Genomic DNA, 18,783 nt, shown 5'->3' with positions numbered 1-18,783 from the left:
GCACTCCACCCAGCATGACGTGGTACCCTTACACGTCGATAGCAGTGGTTGGCTGGCCAGATCAGGTGACCCTGGGATAGACTAGCCGCTGCCCGCGCTGCTCGGATCATTCTGTGTCTGGATGCCGCTAGGGAGAGAGCTGCTGCTGGTCAGGGAAAGCGTTAGGGTGTTCTATTAGCTTACTGTTAGGCAGGAGTGATTCTCCAAGAACCCAACAGCCCTTCTTAGGGCTACAATAACGTTCTACTTTTTTTTTTTTTTATTTGCATCTAGTACCATTTTGTGAGGAATAAGCAGGGGGACTTGCTACCGTTGTGTTTAGCTCTTAGTGGCACACATATCCACCTCAAACACCAAAGTGGGAAAATTTAGTAGGGGTTGGATTTCAATTAGGCACAGTCTGCCATTTGTCCTTTTTTATTTTACGTTTATTTTGTTTAATAACTCAGCGTCATCTCATCTGGCATAGTAGTGTGCTTTCATACTTGGCTAGAAAATAGCCATAGGAGAATCCAAACGGCTTACTTACGCCTACAGTAGCGTTATATATTTGATTTCTGGTTGATCTGCTGGTGGCTGTACTTGCTGCAGTGCATCTACTAGCCAATTGTGAGCAATTTGTAGTGAGACTTGCGACCGCTGTGTTTTGCGCTTAGTGACGCACATATCCACCTCAAACACCAAAGTGGGAAAATTTAGTAGGGGTTGGATTTCAATTAGGCACAGTCTGCCATTTGTCCTTTTTTATTTTACGTTTATTTTGTTTAATAACTCAGCGTCATCTCATCTGGCATAGTAGTGTGCTTTCATACTTGGCTAGAAAATAGCCATAGGAGAATCCAAACGGCTTACTTACGCCTACAGTAGCGTTATATATTTGATTTCTGGTTGATCTGCTGGTGGCTGTACTTGCTGCAGTGCATCTACTAGCCAATTGTGAGCAATTTGTAGTGAGACTTGCGACCGCTGTGTTTTGCGCTTAGTGACGCACATATCCATTGCAAAGACCGAAGTGGGAAAATTTAGTAGGGGTTGGATTTCAATTAGGCACAGTCTGCCATTTGTCCTTTTTTATTTTACGTTTATTTTGTTTAATAACTCAGCGTCATCTCATCTGGCATAGTAGTGTGCTTTCATACTTGGCTAGAAAATAGCCATAGGAGAATCCAAACGGCTTACTTACGCCTACAGTAGCGTTATATATTTGATTTCTGGTTGATCTGCTGGTGGCTGTACTTGCTGCAGTGCATCTACTAGCCAATTGTGAGCAATTTGTAGTGAGACTTGCGACCGCTGTGTTTTGCGCTTAGTGACGCACATATCCATTGCAAAGACCGAAGTGGGAAAATTTAGTAGGGGTTGGATTTCAATTAGGCACAGTCTGCCATTTGTCCTTTTTTATTTTACGTTTATTTTGTTTAATAACTCAGCGTCATCTCATCTGGCATAGTAGTGTGCTTTCATACTTGGCTAGAAAATAGCCATAGGAGAATCCAAACGGCTTACTTACGCCTACAGTAGCGTTATATATTTGATTTCTGGTTGATCTGCTGGTGGCTGTACTTGCTGCAGTGCATCTACTAGCCAATTGTGAGCAATTTGTAGTGAGACTTGCGACCGCTGTGTTTTGCGCTTAGTGACGCACATATCCATTGCAAAGACCGAAGTGGGAAAATTTAGTAGGGGTTGGATTTCAATTAGGCACAGTCTGCCATTTGTCCTTTTTTATTTTACGTTTATTTTGTTTAATAACTCAGCGTCATCTCATCTGGCATAGTAGTGTGCTTTCATACTTGGCTAGAAAATAGCCATAGGAGAATCCAAACGGCTTACTTACGCCTACAGTAGCGTTATATATTTGATTTCTGGTTGATCTGCTGGTGGCTGTACTTGCTGCAGTGCATCTACTAGCCAATTGTGAGCAATTTGTAGTGAGACTTGCGACCGCTGTGTTTTGCGCTTAGTGACGCACATATCCATTGCAAAGACCGTAGTGGGAAAATTTAGTAGGGGTTGGATTTCAATTAGGCACAGTCTGCCATTTGTCCTTTTTTATTTTACGTTTATTTTGTTTAATAACTCAGCGTCATCTCATCTGGCATAGTAGTGTGCTTTCATACTTGGCTAGAAAATAGCCATAGGAGAATCCAAACGGCTTACTTACGCCTACAGTAGCGTTATATATTTGATTTCTGGTTGATCTGCTGGTGGCTGTACTTGCTGCAGTGCATCTACTAGCCAATTGTGAGCAATTTGTAGTGAGACTTGCGACCGCTGTGTTTTGCGCTTAGTGACGCACATATCCATTGCAAAGACCGAAGTGGGAAAATTTAGTAGGGGTTGGATTTCAATTAGGCACAGTCTGCCATTTGTCCTTTTTTATTTTACGTTTATTTTGTTTAATAACTCAGCGTCATCTCATCTGGCATAGTAGTGTGCTTTCATACTTGGCTAGAAAATAGCCATAGGAGAATCCAAACGGCTTACTTACGCCTACAGTAGCGTTATATATTTGATTTCTGGTTGATCTGCTGGTGGCTGTACTTGCTGCAGTGCATCTACTAGCCAATTGTGAGCAATTTGTAGTGAGACTTGCGACCGCTGTGTTTTGCGCTTAGTGACGCACATATCCATTGCAAAGACCGAAGTGGGAAAATTTAGTAGGGGTTGGATTTCAATTAGGCACAGTCTGCCATTTGTCCTTTTTTATTTTACGTTTATTTTGTTTAATAACTCAGCGTCATCTCATCTGGCATAGTAGTGTGCTTTCATACTTGGCTAGAAAATAGCCATAGGAGAATCCAAACGGCTTACTTACGCCTACAGTAGCGTTATATATTTGATTTCTGGTTGATCTGCTGGTGGCTGTACTTGCTGCAGTGCATCTACTAGCCAATTGTGAGCAATTTGTAGTGAGACTTGCGACCGCTGTGTTTTGCGCTTAGTGACGCACATATCCATTGCAAAGACCGAAGTGGGAAAATTTAGTAGGGGTTGGATTTCAATTAGGCACAGTCTGCCATTTGTCCTTTTTTATTTTACGTTTATTTTGTTTAATAACTCAGTGTCATCTCATCTGGCATAGTAGTGTGCTTTCATACTTGGCTAGAAAATAGCCATAGCAATAGGATAGCATCGTTTGGTTTTAAAAACTCAAAAACACAAAAAAAAACAAAAAACACAAAAAAAAGTTAAAAAAAAATTAAAGTTATAACTCTCATTTTAAAAATGTTTAACCCGAGGGCTAGGGGTAGAGGACGAGGGCGGGGACGTGGGCGTCCAACTACTGCAGGGGTCAGAGGCCGTGGTCCTGGCCGGGGTGAGACACCACCTGCTTATGAGGGAGCAGGGGAACGCCGCAGAGCTACACTCCCTAGGTTCATGTCTGAAGTTACTGGGACTCGTGGTAGAGCACTGTTGAGGCCAGAACAGTGCGAACAGGTGATGTCGTGGATTGCTGACAATGCTTCGAGCAATTTGTCCACCAGTCAGTCTTCCACGCAGTCCACCCATGTCACCGAAATCGCCACTCCTCCAGCTCCTGCACCTCAGCCTCCTCCCCCCCAGTCTGCCCCCTCCCAGGAAAATTTGGCATTTGAACCGGCATACTCTGAGGAACTGTTTTCTGGACCCTTCCCACAGTCACAAACCACTTGTCCGGTTGCTGCTGAGCAATTTTCCGATGCCCAGGTTTTCCACCAGTCACAGTCTGTGGGTGATGATGACCTTCTTGACGTAGTGGAAGTGTGTAAAGAGGTGTCCGACGATGAGGAGACACGGTTGTCAGACAGTGGGGAAGTTGTTGTCAGGGCAGGAAGTCCGAGGGGGGAGCAGACTGAGGGATCGGAGGATGATGAGGTGACAGACCCAAGCTGGGTTGAGAGGCCGGGTGAACACAGTGCTTCTGAGACGGAGGAGAGTCCTCGACCAGAACAGGTTGGAAGAGGCAGTGGTGGGGCCAGACGGAGAGGCAGGGCCAGAGCTGGTGCATCAGCGCCAAATGTGTCAACTAGTGAAGCTCCCGTGGCGAGGGCTCTTGCGGCGAGGGCTAGATCTTCAGAAGTCTGGAGGTTCTTTAAGGAAACACCGGATGACCGACGGACTGTGGTGTGCAACATTTGCCAAACCAGGCTCAGCAGGGGTTCCACCACTACTAGCTTAACTACCACCAGTATGCGCAGGCATATGAATGCTAAACACCCCACTCAGTGGCAACAAGCCCGTTCACCTCCGGCCGTGCACACCACTCCTCCTTCCCCTGTGTCAGCTGATAGTCAGCCCCCTGCCCAGGACCCTGCCACAAAAACCCCATCGTCGCCTCCACGATCCTCCACAGCATCCACCAGCGTTCAGCTCTCCATACCCCAGACGCTGGAGCGGAAACGCAAATATAGTGCAACCCACCCGCACGCCCAAGCCCTTAATGTGCACATCTCCAGATTGCTTAGCCTGGAGATGCTGCCCTATAGGCTAGTAGAGACCGAGGCCTTTCGCAACCTCATGGCGGCGGCCGCCCCTCGGTATTCGGTCCCCAGCCGCCACTACTTTTCCCGATGTGCCGTCCCAGCCCTGCACCAGCACGTGTCAGACAACATCATCCGTGCCCTGACCAACGCCGTTTCTGACAAGGTCCACCTGACCACGGACACGTGGACGAGTGCTGCCGGGCAGGGCCACTATATATCGCTGACGGCACATTGGGTTAACTTGGTGGAGGCTGGGAGCGAGTCTGACCCTGCGGCTGGTCATATACTGCCGACGCCGAGGATTGCGGGGCCTACCTCGGTCCAGGTGTTTCAGGCCTACTATGCCTTCTCCTCCTCCCACCCCTCCTCCACCTCCTCCTCCGAACTACCATCCGTGGGCACGGCGCCATCAGTCGGTAGCTCTAGGCACAGCAGCAGTGCCGTCGCTAAGCGACAGCAGGCGGTGCTCAAACTGCTGAGCCTAGGCGATAAAAGGCACACCGCCCAAGAGCTATTACAGGGCATCACGGCGCAGACTGATCTGTGGCTGGCACCGCTGAACCTGAAGCCAGGCATGGTTGTGTGTGACAACGGCCGTAACCTGGTGGCGGCTCTGCAACTCGGCAGACTGACACATGTGCCATGCCTGGCCCATGTGTTAAATCTGATAGTTCAGCGTTTCCTCAAGACATACCCCAATCTGTCTGATTTGCTCACGAAGGTGCGCCGCATCTGTGCGCATTTCAGGAAGTCCAGCACAGATGCTGCCACTCTCAGGGCAGCGCAGCGCCGCCTCCAACTGCCCGCTCACCGACTGTTGTGCGACGTGCCCACGAGGTGGAATTCAACACTGACCATGTTATCCAGAGTTTACCAGCAGCGCCGAGCGATTGTAGACTGCCAGATGTCAACTTCCACCAGAACTGGTAGTCAGGTCAGTCAGCTTCCTCAAGTCTACAATGAGGAGTGGACGTGGATGTCTGATATCTGTCAGGTGCTGAGTAACTTTGAGGAGTCAACACAGATGGTCAGTGGCGATGCCGCCATCATCAGCCTCACCATCCCGCTGCTTGGCCTGTTGAAAAACTCTCTGATCAGCATGAAGTCGGAAGCTTTGCGCTCGTCACAAGAGACGGGGGAAGAAGATTCCCTTGTTGATAGCCAAAGCACCCTCAGGTCTGTTTCTCAGCGCATATCGGAGGAGGTGGAGGTGGAGGAGGATGAGGAGGAGGAGAATGTTGGCGAGACACAAGAGGGGACCATTGTTGAGTCCTTCACTGTTCAGCGTGTATGGGCAGAAGAAGAGGAGTTGGAGGAGTTGGAGGAGGAGGAAATGGATAGTCAGGCCAGTGAGGGGAGTGAATTCTTACGCGTTGGTACTCTGGCGCATATGGCAGATTTCATGCTAGGCTGCCTATCCCGTGACCCTCGTGTTCAAAGAATTTATTCCAGCACCGATTACTGGGTGTTCACTCTCCTGGACCCACGGTACAAGCAAAATCTTTCCACTCTCATCCCTGCAGAGGAAAGGAGTGTGAGAATGCATGAATACCAGCAGGCCCTGGTGCACAAGCTGAAACAGTATTTCCCTTCTGACAGCGCTAGCGGCAGAGTGCGTAGTTCTGCGGGACAAGTAGCGAGGGAGAGTAGGCGAGCAGGCAGCTTGTCCAGCACTGGCAAGGGTACGCTTTACAAGGCTTTTGCCAGCTTTATGTCACCCCAGCAAGACACTGTCACCTGTCCCCAGTCTCGGCAGAGTAGGGCTGATCTTTACAGAAAGATGGTGAGGGAGTACGTAGCTGACCATACCATTGTCCTAAATGATCACACAGCTCCCTACAACTACTGGGTTTCAAAGCTGGACATGTGGCACGAACTGGCGCTGTACGCCTTGGAGGTTCTTGCCTGCCCTGCCGCTAGCGTCTTGTCCGAGCGGGTTTTCAGTGCAGCTGGTGGCATCATCACCGATAAGCGTACACGCCTGTCGACTGACAGCGCTGACAGGCTGACGCTTATTAAGATGAATAAAGCCTGGATTTCTCATAATTTCCAATCTCCACCAGGTGAAGGAAGCTCAACCTGAATAATTGATCCACTCCTCCTCCTCCTCATTTTCCTCCTTCTCCTCCTCTTTGTACAGTAAAGCAGAGGAAACTGGCTATTTTTTGACAGGGCCCACTGGCTCTAGCTATAGTACTTTATGCATTTAATTTTTCTGGAGGGCCACCTACCCGGTCCTCTGTTTTAAACAATTTTTGGGAGTGCCACATACAGGCACTCAATCTATTCAATTTTTCTGGAGGGCCACCTACCCGGTCCTCTGTTTTAAACAATTTTTGGGAGTGCCACATACAGGCACTCAATCTATTCAATTTTTCTGGAGGGCCACCTACCTGCTCCTCTGGTTTGAAAATTTTTTTGGACTGCCACATACAGGCACTCAATCTATTCCATTTTACTGGAGGGCCACCTACCTGCTCCTCTGGTTTGAAAAATTTTTGGGACTGCCACATACAGGCACTATCCAAATTAAATTGTCTCCATAGCAGCCTCCACACGTTGTCTCCATTGCTACCTCCAAAAGTCGTCCATATAGCTGCCTCCATACATTGTCCCTTTATCAAACGAGGTGTGTCAGGCAGAAATTTGGGTTGTTTTCATGGATTCCACATCAAAGTTGTTAACTTTGTCGCCACCCTGCTGTGTTATCCACAAAATATACTGGCAAACTTTTATCATTTACCAATATTATTTCAGCGCTTCTTGCGCATCTGTTTACATTCCCCTCACCCGGCATATCCTAAACTTATAAGAACGCTACTACACTTGATCTTATACAAAAGGTTCTTAGAAGTGCTGTTTGGGGAGTAGCCTAGAGACAGGGGCTTGGATTGGCGAAAGCTCGCCTGGCAGCGGAGCGCCAGCTCCATGCGCATCATGCGCTTCTTGCGCATCTGTTTACATGCCCCTCACCCGCCATATCCCAAACTTATAAGAACGCTACTACACTTAACTTGGTGCAGGCTGGGACCGAGTCTGACCCTGGGGCTGGTCATATACTGCCGACGCAGAGAATTGCGGGGCCTACCTCGGTCCAGGTCTCAAAGGCCTACTATACCTCCTCCCAACCCTCCTCCACCTCCTCCTCCTCCGAATTACCATCCGTGGGCATGGCGCCATCAGTCGGTAGCTCTAGGCACAGCAGCAGTGCCGTCGCTAAGCGACAGCAGGCGGTGCTCAAACTGCTGAGCCTAGGCGATAAAAGGCACACCGCCCAAGAGCTATTACAGGGCATTCCACATCAAACTTGTTAACTTTGTCGCCACCCTGCTGTGTAATCCACAAAATATACTTGCAAACTTTTATCATTTACCGATATTATTTCAGCGCTTCTTGCGCATCTGTTTACATTCCCCTCACCCGGCATATCCTAAACTTATAAGAACGCTACTACACTTGATCTTATACAAAAGGTTCTTAGAAGTGCTGTTTGGGGAGTAGCCTAGAGACAGGGGCTTGGATTGGCGAAAGCTCGCCCGGCAGCGGAGCGCCAGCTCCATGCCAAGATCCAACTAACATAGTTTTAACTGCAGCACCTTTAATCTACTACTAGTTCACTGCCTCCATACATGGTCCCCTTATCAAACGAGCTGTGTCAGGCAGAATTTTGGGTTGTTTTCATGGCTTCCATGTTAACTTTGTCGCCACCCTGCTGTGTAATCCACAAAATATACTGGCAAACTTTTATCATGTACCGATATTATTTGAGCGCTTCTTGCTCACCTCCTTTGGTTCCTCTCTGCCACCCATTGGTTTGAAGCCTGAGTCCATTTAGGGTATGTCGCCATGCCACTCTCTAGCCTGCTGCCGCTGCCTCTGCATGCCGTCCCCTATAGTGTCAGGGTCAATTATTGCATGTTTTAGATGCTATCTAGCTTCATTCTGTCACTCTGTCATGGCCATGCTGTTGCCCATAATTTTGGCATAATGGTGCGATTATGCAGCCTCAGAGGCATCCATGCATGCTGCCCCTGCTGTTTCCTGTCCATTTCCGTGGTGTTTCCATCCTTTTCTGAGGTTCCCAGGTGTTTGGCCAAGCTTCCCTGTGCAGAGCCTTGGTCCCCTTGAAAAATGCTCGAGTCTCCCATTGACTTCAATGGGGTTCGTTATTCGAGACGAGCACTCGAGCATCGGGAAAAGTTCGTCTCGAATAACGAGTACCCGAGCATTTTAGTGCTCGCTCATCTCTAATTATATTAAAAATAATAAGCTAATTATTAATATAATCACACGTCTGTGATAATTTTTCTTTTACCAAACCATTAAAGGAATAATAGGAATAGGAATAATAAATCATAAATTAAGTGTAGGCCAATATTTGTCACCGTGGACATGTATCCTCTGTCCACAGAAAAGGTGATTAGTTTCTGATCGCTGGGGGTCCAGAGATTCCCCCATAACAGGATGAGGGGTCCTGGTGTGAATGAAGGGATAGTGCACATTCATCTGTTATTATGGGACCGACAGAGATGTATACACTCCAATGGAAGGGAGTCCAGTGGAGTTTTTTGATAATAAGCTTCATCTGAGTAGGAACTAAAATGGGAGAAGAGGAGAGGAGTGCCAGAAGGCGCAGACTCACCATCTGAGAGCCAATGTGTTCCTTCACCGCCTGCTCGGCCCGCTCTGTACGCCAGCTTCAGTACCGCGTTCTCCCAGAAGTGCTGCGGCCCCCAGTTGCCCTTCTCCTGCCCCAGGCAAGGATTCTGAGAATTCAACAGAGGATAAAACCAACTGCAAAACTGTTCCCCGAGCAGCTGACAATTCAGAGCCTCAGGTTCCAGATTTTCTTTTTCAATCTTCTGACCAGGAGAAGTTGTGCGAGTAACACTTGGACCCCTCCAGTGATCTAGGGCATACTGGATCAGAACACTTTTCTCACTTGTTGCCAGTACTGGGACATTTTCTTCAGCAAGATACTTAAAAATGTCGCTACGATGAACCTTCCTTCTCTTTAGAAGTTCTTCTGCACTTTTTTTGTATGTAACAATCACATCAAAGGCCTCTTCCTGGCTGAACACATGGATGAGGCGGCTGGTGACAGTCTCGGCTACAGAGAACAGATCCTCGATGTCCAGCTCTGCCAGCTGCCACCTGAAGCCCTCCTTCTCCCAGGCGCTCAGACTTGCCAGTTTTATTTGGCGCGGCCTTGAACATTTCTAGCCATAGTATCTTTAAAAATTATGTTTTGCTTTCTATGGCTTTGACTTCACACCTGCCACTCTACAAGCAGTTGATAAGAGAAGGTGCTGGTTGAAGGACCCAATTTGGAAATTGAATTTGGAATAACATCATATTTCTTTCAATATCCTACATTGCCTCAGAAATTCTAAATAATAATTTCTATAGTTATATTTTAGAGTCTGTTACTTTTACAGATTTAGGGTGAAGCTCTTCTCAGCATCCATGATTACTGTGATGATACCTCCATACACGTCCATCTGTGAGATCACCCACACTCCATCCTCCCTATTAAAATGACTATCATCCCACTATGGAGACTAATTGGCTGTTATTCCAATTTCACTTAAGGGATTGAATGTTTACTTCAAATTTTTCAAAACATATTTTTGCTCATTTCCTCATTTCTTTGGGTCTGGACTGCTTTCAAAATTCCAAAAAGGTTTGTTTTTTTACTAAAGGACTAAAGTGAATATTTAATGGCATCTACATAGAGGAAAATATGATTGCAAAGGAGTAATCTCGAAAATTTCAGGCTTCTATAAGCATGGACAAATGACTCAAAACTGGCGGCTTTATTCTCCGCCAACATATGAAAGCTTTGTAATCTTCACAAATGTTCCTAAAAGCTTTTTTTATGAAGGATGTGCAACGATTGCATAGTATACACAGTTATTTAGGCCAGAATTATGTGTATAATCAACACATAGATGGTTGTCAGGATTCAGGAACAGTGGATCCTCTGGACCACCGAGGGAGGTGGTACTAGCCGACACCTGGGACCGGAGTCTAAGTGGCACCTGGTCTGCACCAGAGCCCGCCGCAAAGTGGGATGGACTTGCTGCGGCGTGGTACCACCAGATCATTCCACAGTTGCGACTAGCGCGCGGTGGAAGGTACCTTAGCAGGAGGCAGTCTCGTGGTCAGGTCCAGGCAGAAGGACAGGAGAGGCGGCAGAGATGCAAGGTCAAGTCCAAATCCGGAGTCAGCACGGGAGGACCAGGCAGATGGGAACGGGAGGCAACGCAGGAACACGGAGGGACTCTGGTAACACAGGAACGCAGGAATACACAGGAATATATAGGAACCCAGGAATACACAGGAATATATAGGAACCCAGGAATACACAGGAATATATAGGAACCCAGGAATACACAGGAATATATAGGAACCCAGGAATACACAGGAATATCGCAGTGGAGCTTTCACAATGGCATAGGCACACAAAGATCCGGCAGGGGACACAGGAAGGAGTAAAATAATGAGGGTGTAGTATTAAAAGGGTTTTCCATTAAGGTGAAGACCCTTAAGAGGCCACGGCAGGGTGGAGAAAAAAAAGCACATACTCACCCTGTTTTGCTCCCTTTTCAGTCTACTACATTCATTTTTCCTATTTTTGGGTGCCAGCTGATCACAAAACCCACTTCAGCCCATGTGTGGCCATTCATCTGCCCAGGCTGGAACCAGTGCCCCAGCCACACATGAATCAGGATACTTGAAGCTGGATATCATGAAGCAGGGTACAGATGCTTTCTTTTTTCCTGCTCCGGCCCCTTTGTGATTTTACAACTGCCAGGAAAAGTCCTTTAACCATTTCCTGAGCTGTACACATTCAATTAATTTTCATCCCAATTACAAGTGAAACATAAGATGACTTATATAGCCGATGATTGATAAGCATTACTAATGATGCATGGACCTGGTGAAGTTCGGGTCTGTCCGAGGTTGCCTGGACCAGAACTTTCTAATTCTGTACGAGTCTGGATACCGAACCCAAACATGGACCTAAACCCCCAAGTTGACACCTTCAATCAGTGCTGGAACTGACAGCTGGTGTTAACCCATTAAATGCCATCGGCGTGAATATCACCATTATAGGGAAGATTTCCACTGCAGGTGACGTTAATGGGGAGCAACAATCCAAAATGTTTGCACATACGCTCCGCATTGATTTGAAATCCAGTGTGTGTTATTGTCGGGATGAGTGAAACCCAAACTTCTGACAGAAGTTCAGGTCCGGGGATCTGAACCTGCAAAGTTCAACACAGACCTGAACTTTGCGCTTCAATTCCGCTCAATACTAGTCATTACCTTTCAAGCAAAGTTTACATGATCAATAGTACAAGTGACTTATATTCTTAAATTTATATTTGCTGTGAAATTTCTGCTGAATTCTCTCCTGCTTTCTCATGATGGACAGAAGCTTTGTGAAGTATCAAATTACAGCTCTACATATAAGTCTATGGAGAGGGACAATGGACAATGGACAATGAACAGAAGCTTCTTGGGATAAAAGTAAGTTTTCCATCTCAACTTTTGACCTTTTACGCCACAATTATACAATAATTGTACATAAATTAGTAAGCACTTGGTTTTTTTGTCAATCTCCGTAAAATAACATGATAAACGTGTGTGTTACAGCCAAAATAACATGTTTACTTAAATATTTATTGCACATGCAATTTTTTTTTTTTTAATCTAGTAAATAATTACAAGTCAAATAAATTCAGGTCATTTAAAAATACACATTTTTTTTTACATCATAATTGTTCTAAAATGGTAATCAAATATTTTTTCTCAGTGAAAAGTCAAACACATTCAGAACTTCATAATCTTAGTTAAAGGGATTTTCAAGAGAAAATAATAAACTGACCACAAAATATAAAATTCAAAATGTCCACTTTCAGCAAATAATTGATAGTGTTTGTGTAATGAAAAGTTCTATAATTTCTCAATATACTTTTTGTATCAATTTGTCATGGTTTTCTACATCTCTGCTTGCTGTCATTGTCTCTTGGCATGTGATGTCACACAGGTGCATGAGCCGTTATATCCCACAGATCTGATTACGGCTCTTGCATCTGTGTGACATCACGTGACCATGGACAGATTTCTATGCGCTGGAAGTAAAGACAGAACAATATCAAAACAATGCAATATCAAGTGTACAACCCCTTTAAATATATGTACTGTAAGGATTTGTCTTTGTTTCAGCGCCGGTCAGCAAAGGCAGCAAAAATGTCTTCCAAAATCTTTATAATATTGTGAAATAATCACCTTCCATACCCCACCACTTGCCTAAAACTCTTTCCTTGGTCTTTTGCCTCCAGAGGTTTTGACTAGAACATATGACTTCTGTATCCAATCACTGGTCGGTGCCATCTTGAAAAATTAAGACTTGAGCCAAGGAAAGAGAGATAGACGAGGGTCTTGGGAGGTGGTCTCACAGAATCAGTGGTGGTGTGGAGAATACGATTGTAATTTTAAAGGAATGAAAAGTTTTTGGAAAGCAAATTTATTGACTGGACAACCTGATACTTGCCACGTTTGACAGGTTTTGTGTTGATGCTATGTATGTTTTGTCCCACAGCACGGGATAGATCGGCAGCCGAGACTCCGGAAACGAATCCCTAGGGTAAATACTGTGCAGATTTTTGAATTTTCTCAATTTGAAGCCAACTCTCTTAAATTTATACTTTCCTAGAAATTCTACTTGACTCTGTAAACTCTATGGCGCAACAAATAATTGGAATAATGCTGTGACTTTCCCTGACCCCATGATTGCTCATAAGTAGTACCATTATCACAGTGTAGTTCTCCGAGGTAAGAACACAACGTCCTACATGAAACACTCTGTTGGTTTTGCCAACGCTAAACAGTGGGTATAAAAGAAGAAATAGAAAAATGTTCAAAACAATTTGTAAAGTAAGACTTGAGATTCTTAACTTGGCAGTTCTTTGCAAATTTTATCTAAAAATGTAAGAGACATTGGGGATACACAGTTAATTGGGAAATTCCAAATTTGTGTAACTTATCAGAAAGATAAAATTAAGCTTAAAGGAAACCTACCACTTGTAGTGGCAGGTTTCTGATGGAAATACCGGGCACCAGCTCAGGGTGAGCTGGTGCCGGAGCTTATTTTCGTTAGTGTTTTAAACCGCGGTATCGCGGTTTAAAACACTTTTTAAACTTTACAGCCGGCGCAGGCAGGTACGCGCTCGGCGCTTACCATGCGCGCGGCTCTTATTCACTTCCTATGTAGCCGCGCGCATGGTAAGCGCCGAGCGCGTACCTGCCTGCGCCGGCTATAAGGTTTAAAAAGTGTTTTAAACCGCGATACCGCGGTTTAAAACACTAACGAAAATAAGCTCCGGCACCAGCTCACCCTGAGCTGGTGCCCGGTATTTCCATCAGAAACCTGCCACTACAAGTGGTAGGTTTCCTTTAATATGGTAAATATTGATCAGGAAACACTCAAGACAATACTTTCAAGCATCACGTATTTCTTCTAAAGATATCAGCAGTTTTGCCGGATATTGGCCATTTTCAACCCAATTAGGAGCATCTATTATCTATGAAAAGGGGGTGATAAATCTAAATACAAAGTATGAATCTTAATCCAAAGAACAATTCATTTCGGGATTACAATGTGCAGGACCAGGTGGTTTTAATGTTGAAATCTCCAACACAGTTTCATTGGTAGAGTTCCATAAATAGCGCTATAGAGAGCAACCAATCATAACGAATGTTTGAACAGTTTATACAATAAATAACATCTGATTGGTCGCATTTAACAAACAAGTTGTAACATTTTCAAATGTTTATGCCCATGCTGCAGCGTGTTTCAACTGATATTATGTAAAAGAGCATGTTCACAAAGTAAAATATTCAGAAACGGTATTTGTTTAGTTGGTTGACGGCTGGTTACGTTGGTAAATTGAAGAAAATGTTACAATAAAGTTCACCGAATAGGAATTTTCCGTAGGAATATTTAAGCACCAAACATGAGTGTTAACTTTTTAAACGCCCGTGTGATGGTGTTTGGTACTCGAATCAAACTTTTTTAAAAGTTTGGCCAAACCCGAACCCAGTTCCCGTTGCTTTCACTCATCTCCAATTAAGAATCTTATGTCCACCTAGAAGAACTCCTACCTCCTATCCCGGACTTCTTGTGTGTAAGAAAATAACACTGATTTTAACACATCTACACCAGTTTTTCTATATTTTTAGTGTATGTTTCCATAAGATAGGTGATTGGATTTTATAACTCGGATTCCCCGGTTTGAATACGATGATGTTAGGAAACACATTCTGCTGCTCTATTCTTGCTTTATGAGATTTATAGACCAGAATAGCCTACTGCACTTGTTTACTTTCACCAGTCTCATGACAAGCAGTACAAAGTTCATGCCCAATGCTCCGGCTAAATCTGAGACTTGGGATTCCCCAGTGATTAAATGTTTTAACATATCTTGTGGATAATTATAGGTTGGTAATTAGTTGACAACATATCTAATAGCAAAAGAAACCCTACAGAACAGTCTTATGGTCCTATGAACAATTATAGAAAAACTTATGCAAGTAAAGCTAATTTTTCAAATTAGGGATCTGGGTGACTCCTAAACTGAAGTATTTCATAGGCTGCAAGTAGTCGCCTGTCTTCAAACATAGTAATACTATTTGCTAATAGCTTCTCAACAGAAAAGTAATGAGGAGCAAAACTCGTATATAAATAAGGTACCGGGAAACTTAAAATTTGCATAATTTACTTATTCCAATTCAAAGACCAGAACATTGAGAACGCTGCTGTCATGACAAGGATCATGGTATTTCCTGGTACCGGACAATATACAATATTTTTCATTGAAGTAATTCTTCTCTTGCTATTTACCACCACATATTGTAGTCTTGATGGAGTCGGCCAATTTACAAAGTTATGATAAAAAAATTTTATGATCTGTAATCTGTTTTATAAAGAGAGTGGCAAATGCTACACCAGGCTCCTCCCCTCACCCAATTAATTTACATTGAAAGAAATAAATGATTCCTTTGAGAACGTGTCTGCACTGCTACTAATGCCACTTTTTTTGCAACAAAAAAGGTCTAAATACAACGTAAAATGACTTGTTTTAGTAGTTTTGACAGGTTGAGTAGAAATAGGTTTTCTTATTTGACGTCTGTTGATGAGCAGCTACAGATTCTTGTTTTGGTTCTATTTTTATTCTCATTCATTAAAGGGCTTGACACATGTTATGGTCACATGATTTATAATTTGTTTCTACAAAATCAATGTAGTAATATTTTAACCCAAAAGACCAGGAGCTAAAGTTAAAGGGAACCTGTCACCATGCGAATCGCTTAGAAACCACTAAATGTACCTTATATGGGCTGTTGACTATTCAAGGACATTAACCAGTCAAGGGGGTGGGGTTTGGGGAACAGCAGTCATGCAGGCAGCCACTGTCAAAGCCGCCTTGTCAGGTAATGCCCACCTCCTTACCACCATGGAGCTGCTACCAGCCCTGCCTCCTGATTCTTTGTCGACCTCGCCGTTCTCCTGTGATCTTATTGCAAATCATGCAGCAGGGCGCTTGTCAATCTCCCCTCCGTCCATGCACGCCCTCGGAGGTAGGAACGCACAATGTGCAAGTGCGACGCTGAAGTGGATCGAAAGTGGTGCATGAGCAGTTTGTGTTTCACCCATCGGGTACATGTAGGGCCGGAGAAGAGATGACAGGCTCTCTGCGCATGCGTGTGATTTGAATAAAAGACAGGAGGATAGGGAGGTGATGAAGAGCCAGGAGGCAGCGCTAACAGCAGCTCGATGGTGGTAAGTAGGCGTGGTTATCTGACGAGGTGACTTTCAGGGTGGCTGTCTACTTGACTGCTATTCCCAAAGCCCCACCCCCCTGACTGGTAGCTGTCCGTAAATATGACTTTATTTTTCTAGATAAAAGAAGCTTTGGCCCTTTATACAGACATGTGCCGAAAACACTCAACAGCCCATATAAGGTACATTTGTCGGTTTATAAGGGATATTTCTTGGTGACAGGTTTCCTTTAATCTCTACATCATAGACATGTTGATTTCAAGAAATTACAAATTACTGCATGCTATTTTTTTAAAAGTTGATAAACTTTTATACAAATTTGTCAAAAGATTAGATTGATGGGGCTACAGGAACGGGAGATGCTCAACTGACTGTTGGCTCCACCTCCGCTTTGATTGACACGGCTCAGCTGTCTTTGGAGAACCTACAGTGAAATGTAGGGACTTGTCTATCCAGGGCTCCACCAATCAAAATTTTACAAACTGAAAATATCCTTTAAAAAGCATTCTTCATACTCTAAAATGGACAATGTTTGATGTTCCGCTTGAGTTGTCTTGTACAATCTGTACTGTACATGTTCTTAATACTTTGCTTCTTCAATATATCCTACTTCTGCAAATAATAATAAGTACCGTAAAAGAGCTCATTGGATCTATATCATAAATTATATTTGATAATGAAGAATCTAAGTCTACACTCTGTAAAAGTTGAAGCGTACTAATTTTTTTTGTAATCTAATACACATTACCAAAAAGATTTTATATCATTTTATAAATATATATTTAAAGAAAAAATGTTTTTGTAGGTGAAGAAGTGGATGATTAAAACAAAAACAAAGGTGGTCCGCATTATCAATAAGACAAATGACCATGACTGCTGCAAGAGGTTCAGGGTGCAGTCGCACGTCCTGTCTAACGCATTGAACAGCTGAAGAGAGATTTGCCTAATTAAACAGATGTCAACACTTGTGTTAACATTGCGTTAACAAATGCATGTGTTTGCACACAGTTGCATTTAGTAAACACAAATGTTAACAGCTGTTTAATTAGGCGGATCTCTCTCCGGCTTGTGGACATTTCAATGCACCCTTTGGTGCAAGGAGGTTGAAATGCTGATTCTGTAATTGATGAATGATACATAACAGTGAATTCTCATTCATGTTGAAGGATGTGTTAAATGGAGTGTTGAAACAATGAAAGATGCTAATATGAATTCTTAGTTGGGAATAGAGATGTTGATTTTGGAGATTTGGCAACAATCTGTCGATTTTCCTGTACCAAATCAAATTTTTTCCTGATTTCCTTTGGAGCAGCCGATGTTGTTTCAATTGTCCTGGAAATTAGTACTAGACCCCCTTTAGTCTTCTAATACACAGATACATAGAAAATAAATCAGTTAGGACATTTTTTTTATCAAAGGAATCTGTTTTTAAGGACTCGGGGGGGGGGGGGGGGGTTACATACCAATTTACAAATCAATTTCCAGAGGAGCAAGATCATGGGAGGACTCAGCCTTTTGAAAAATTTGACGGCGCTTCAGCTAATTGGATCTTGAATGATTTGCTCATCTCTAGATGGGATGTTCGAATGCCCAATTTTGTTTAAATAGAAGCCCCAGAAGACCGCAAACGATGAAGGGTAAAGTTGCAATAGGCAAGGTTGGAAATTCTCAGGTGATTTATTTTTTAAAAGTGAAAAACCATTGACCATATATATACATGCGTTCACCCTTATGTCTTCGCAAATTTCATAAAGACTTCAATTACTTACAATACAAATTTTATACATCCAGCTTAACTAATACCCGAATAGTAAGAGTAGTACTTTTTTTTTAATTCAAAGTTGGTCACCTTGGACTGTACATTTTGGGACATTTCAACCCAAGATGAAAAACCAACAAAAAGGTTTTGTGATGAAGATGTGACCATGAGTGAGTCAATGGATGAAATGAAGAGACACGAAGGAGCCACTGTAGGTTGAGACACGAAGGAGCCACTATAGGTTCACAGTTCCTTGGTGTGGCTGCAATGATGGAACAATGTTGACAGAATGGATGATTTCAACCATCTCAGCTTCTCAAGATATTCCTAATTTGGCTCTTCCTACATAACCTTAATATCATACTATACGTTGAGTATAAATTAGCTGTTGGCCTAACTCATCTTGGCTTTAAGGTCCTGGTCTATTGAGGTCAATAAAAAAGGTATCAACTCAATTTGATTGAAAAAATTGTAAAATGTAAAAAATGCCTTTCAGGATCACATCAAATTGTTAAGCAGAAATGACTTAGATCTTCTTCCTGGGGTGAAGCTGCTATGGAACCAGATTTCGGAGATGTGCAGCTGGAAGACACCGATAAATAGAGCAAACCCAATGAGAATCAGGCACTGTGTGATCAGCTCTGTTGCCTCTAGACTCATTCCAAGGAAGAGCCAAAAGAAATAAGAGCTCCGACGGTTTAGAGAAC

General features: G+C 43.8%; 1 pseudogene; it reads right to left on the bottom strand.

The window, feature by feature from the left end:
• Nucleotides 1–8,886: 8,886 nt before the first annotated feature.
• LOC140105237 (uncharacterized protein C3orf38 homolog) lies at nt 8,887–11,301 on the bottom strand (annotated as a pseudogene).
• Nucleotides 11,302–18,783: the final 7,482 nt, after the last annotated feature.

Source organism: Engystomops pustulosus, chromosome 10, assembly GCF_040894005.1.
Source record: "Engystomops pustulosus chromosome 10, aEngPut4.maternal, whole genome shotgun sequence".
Lineage (NCBI taxonomy): Eukaryota > Metazoa > Chordata > Amphibia > Anura > Leptodactylidae > Engystomops > Engystomops pustulosus.
This window is presented reverse-complemented; position numbering and strand designations above follow the sequence as displayed.